At 41.6% G+C, this 4,826-nt stretch overlaps 1 protein-coding gene across 1 annotated transcript in view; it reads right to left on the reverse strand.

The window, feature by feature from the left end:
• Window positions 1-3,720, reverse strand: part of SPIRE1 (spire-type actin nucleation factor 1) — a 208,556-nt gene extending 204,836 nt beyond the window's left edge. Inside the window, exon 1 of the mRNA XM_011985524.1 lies at window positions 3,637-3,720. The gene's annotated coding sequence lies outside the window, so the exon portion shown is untranslated. The remainder of the gene's footprint in view (window positions 1-3,636) is intronic.
• Window positions 3,721-4,826: the final 1,106 nt, after the last annotated feature.

A 4,826-nucleotide genomic window follows, 5' to 3' on the forward strand; every position in this document is an offset into this window, starting at 1 on the left:
CAGGAGCTGGGGACTGCAGTGAGCTGTGAACACACCACTGCACTCCAGCCTGAGCTCTGACAGAGAAAGACCCCGGCCCTTTAAAATAAAAAAAAAAATTCACTAAACATTCCCACTACATTTGGTAACACAGTATTTCCTTCATAGTTTTAAACAAATATCTGAAAGAAGGTATTTTCCTTTTTTCTACTTAGCCAACAAGAACTAAAAGGGAAATACATACAGCTCTAATGACACTGTTACCAAAGGAGGATGAGAACTGCTGTTATTTTATAGGACCAACGATGCAGGAGAGTGAATCTGACCTTCCATATATAACAAGCAGAATGCAACTCATCATCTCCTATCAACATATAGTCCTTGATAGCTCAATGATTTTTTTCTTCTGAAGTTTAGTCAAAACTCTTAGTGAGGCCAGTGGTTTCCTAAGAGTCCTAACTTACTTGAGGACTAATATCTGTAGATGACTAAATTCTTTCTACTGTTTCCCCCTGCAAAAGTAGAAACACAGATATAAAACCACAAATGCATTATTCCAAAATTTCTCTCCAAAACTCCTGTGACCCCTCTCTTACAACCCAACACAAGTAGAAATATATTACATGGTAAATTGGAACCAAAAGTGACAGGAAGCCAGGCTTGGTGGCTCACACCTGTAATCCCAACACTTTGGGGGGCCAAGGCAGGCAGATACTTGAGGCCAGGACTTTGAGACCAGCGTGGCCAATATGGAAAAACCCCATCTCTGCTAAAAATACAAAAATTAGCCAGGCTGTGGCATGCGCATGCAATCCCAGCTATTCGGGAGGCTGAGGTACGAGAATTGCTTGAACCTGGGAGGTGAAGGTTGCAGTGATCCAATATCGTGCCACTGCACTCCAGCCTGGGTGGCAGAGTGAGACTCTGTCTCAAAACAAACAAACAAACAAACAAACAAAAGTGACAGCAGGCCAGGCATGGTGGCTCACGCCTGCAATTCCAGCACTTTGGTAGCCCAGAAGTTCCAGACAAACCTGGGCAACATGGCAAAATCCCTGTCTCTAAAGAACTATATAAACATTACCCAGGCACGGGCCAGGTGCGGTGGCTCACACCTGGAATCCCAGCACTTTGGGAGGCTGAGGTGGGCAGATCACAAGGTCAGGAGTTTGACACCATCCTGACTAATATGGTGAAACTGCGTCCCTACCAAAAATACAAAAAATTAGCTTGGCATGGTGGTGGGTGCCTGTAGTCCCAGCTACTCGGGAGGCTGAGGCAGGAGAATCGCTTGAATCCGGAGGGCAGAGGTTGCAGTGAGCTGAGATTGTGCCACTGCACTCCAGCCTGGTGACAGAGCGAGCCTCCGTCTCAAAAAAATAAAAAAAAAAAAAAAAATTACCCAGGCATGGTAACACATGCCTGTAGTCCCAGCTACTCGGGAGGCTGAGGTGGGAGGAATCTGGGAGGTCAAAGCTGCAGTGAGCCGATAAAGCCACTGTCCTCCAGCCTGGCTGACAGAGCGAGACCCTGTCTCAAAAAATAAAAAATAAAAAAGGGGGGGACAGCAATCTTATCCAAATACAGCTAAAATCTTAATTTTGCAAATGAACATCTAAACATACTATTAAGGCTCCTCCCACACACTTACAAGGGGCCTGTGTAAATGAAGAGACTTGAAGTTTAAGCTGCATTAGATTCATGGTATATTTACCACTGTGTTTCTGTTTTATTTTCTCTTCTATAATGACTAGAACGATTTACCCTTACATCACCCAGGTAAAACTAGAACATTACTTGTACGTAATAGGAACTCAAAGCATATTTGTTAGATTGAATTAACTTGACATATTTGAACTTATTATTCAAAGAAAACAATTTTTATCTTACTGTAACTGATAAGGCATTTCACCAATCTCTAATTCTACCATTCACCCCCACTACCTACTCTGGAAACCTACGCATATACTTCATATATTCCTTTCCTTTAATGATCAGGATGGGAACACAAGAAATACAGAAAGAGCAGACCAAAAAAAATGTTTTTAAACATTTTTTTGCTGGGTGTGGTGGCTCATGCCTGTAATCCCAGCACTTGGGGAGGCTGAGGTGGGTGGATCACAAGGTCAGGAGATGGAAACTATCCTGGCCAAAGTGGTGAAACCCCGTGTCTACCAAAAATACAAAAACTAGCCAGGTGTGGTGGCACGTGCCTGTAGTCCCAGCTACTCTGGAGGCTGAGGCAGGAGAATCGCTTGAACCCAGGAAGCAGAGGCTGCAGTGAGCCGAGATCACACCACTGCACTCCAGCCTGGGCGACAGAGTGAGAGACTGTCTCAAAAAACAAAAAACAAAAAACATTTTTTTCACTATTTCAATCTTTTCCCACAAATATTCTCTCTTTAAAATCAAACAGGATTTTATTCCAAGACCGTCTTCCCCTCCAAATTAGCATGAACCTTGCTGAGAAGCTTGACTGATCATATCCTCTTTTCAAAACCCAAACAAAGCCTGAATGTTCCCTATACCAAGAAACCATTCTCAAGGGATCCCTTTATTAGTATGCACACAAGCATTCATTGTTCCTTTCAGGAAAACCTTCCACCAACCTCAACATTATTTTAAATCAATATATGGCCATAATTTTTAAATTATGCTTTATACATCTAAACTAAAGGTACATCAAAAATTCTGAAACCAAAATTTAAAATAAATGCTTGTTGTCAGATGGGTATTTAAGTCCTGAAAGACTATGAGACCACACACGATTCTAATCTCTAATACCACTGCTATTAAATAATTCTTTGTGGCATCCCAGAAAAGCAAATGCTTTTTAACCATGTGAAGATCTAGACTATAACCTAAATTGCATCAGTCACTACTTTCTAAAGACCCTGTATACCAAAACGTACTCTAATTGCCAGTCAGGTATACTTACGAGTACACGAAGAGCCTGCGTGTCTTTAACCCCTGAATTAAGGGTGTGAAAGTTAAAACTTCATCAACTTGTACCTAATAAACTTTCCCAAACAACAAAGTCTTATTATGACTACATAAACACTGCAGAAAATAAAATGTTAAGCCACCTAACAAGAATCATAAACTCTCTTGATTCTAAGCAATCTATCCTCCTGTCATCACAGAAATACATCTTAACCATACTGTTCATTTCAAGACGTTATACATAATCATTTTCACTTTCAAGAGATCCTCTAAAAAGCTAGTCTTTCCTTTTTCTTGAATTTATCTCCCTGCGTCCCATATCCCACTGCTTTTATGGCCATGCTAGCAATATGGCTCTAAGTTTTACCTGAATGCTAAATAAACTTACTAATTCTTCATTTTTTTTCCTTCATTAGTCTCATTTCCATGCCTCTGACACCTTTCACATTTTTCTATTTTTCTTACAGCGTATTTCTATTTATTTCATTCAAACTGAATCTAACCATTCTCAGATATATCAATACTGTTAAAAGTAAAAAAGAATTAAAATCAATTACTACTACATTCACTCCCCCAAAAAGTCAGTAAAGTCTATGAAGTACTATTTATTCTAAAAGGACTAAATGGAGTGATACTGCTGGTACTGGTAAGAACCAGCAGGACTCATTCAGCTCTACAACAGAGTGATAATGGCCTGCAGAAGGATTCACTCACTTGAGGATTACAGCAAGAATCCATTTCTCCACCCTGAACACAATCCTGGGCACCATCTGCTAGAGCAGTGGTTCTCAACGGGGACGATTTTGCACCCTACGGAACATTTGGCAATGGATAGAGACTTTTTTAATGTCACAATTTGCAGGGGAGGGGCTTACTGGCATCCACTGTTAGAGATCAGATCACGGATGCTGCACAGGACAGCCACCACAACAAAGAATTATTCAGCCAAAAATGCCAACGGTGCCAAAGTTAAGAAATTCTGACCTTGACATTTACCCCAATTCTTGGTAAAAACATAAAACAGATGGACTAGAGACAGTATGGTGGTGAGAAAGGACCACAGGATTAGGGCAGGAAGGAAACTAAAACCTACTGAGTACCTGCTATACAGCAAGTCTTGCCACTTGACATATATTGTTCTCACTTATGCCCCAACCCTGTGAAAACAACAATATATTCTGATTTTACACAGAAGGCTAGACTCCGGGGGATTGGGGAACTTACTCACTGTCACTTATCTAAGGGGAAGAATCACAATACAAACTCAAACCAAATGCTTCATTCCACAACGCTACAAAGCCTAGAGACTAAAAGACAGAGATTTGATTCAAAGAGTTACTAATCACTTAACTTCCCTAAACGTCCATTTAGAAAATATATCAGGCTGGGCGCAGGGCCTTGCGCCTGTAATCCCAGAACTTTGGGAGGCCGAGGCTGGTGGATCACTGAGGTCGGAAGTTTGTGACCAGCCTGGGCAACATGGGGAAACCCTGTTTCTACTAAAAATACAAAATTAGCCAGGCGTGGTAGTGCATGTCTGTAATCCCAGCTACTCGGGAGGCTGAGGCAGGAGAACTGCTTGAACCCGGGAGGCAGAAGTGGCGGTGAGCCGAGATTGCGCCATTGCACTCCAGCCTGGGCAACAAGAGCAAAACTCCGTCTCAAAACAAAAAAGAAAAAAAAAAAATCAATGGATGTGAAAACATAAATGTTGCAGATTGCTAACTACATATAATCATGATAAATACAATGAAAAATAAAGTGTGGTCGGCACACAGTGGCTCAATTCTGTAATCCCAGCACTGTGGGAGGCTGAGGCGGGTGGATCACCTGAGGTCAGGAGTTCGAGGCCAGCCCAGCCAACATGGTGAAAACCCATCTCTACTAAAAATACAAAAATTAGC

This window comes from Mandrillus leucophaeus, unplaced genomic scaffold (assembly GCF_000951045.1).
Source record: "Mandrillus leucophaeus isolate KB7577 unplaced genomic scaffold, Mleu.le_1.0 Scaffold286, whole genome shotgun sequence".
Taxonomy (NCBI): Eukaryota; Metazoa; Chordata; class Mammalia; order Primates; family Cercopithecidae; genus Mandrillus; species Mandrillus leucophaeus.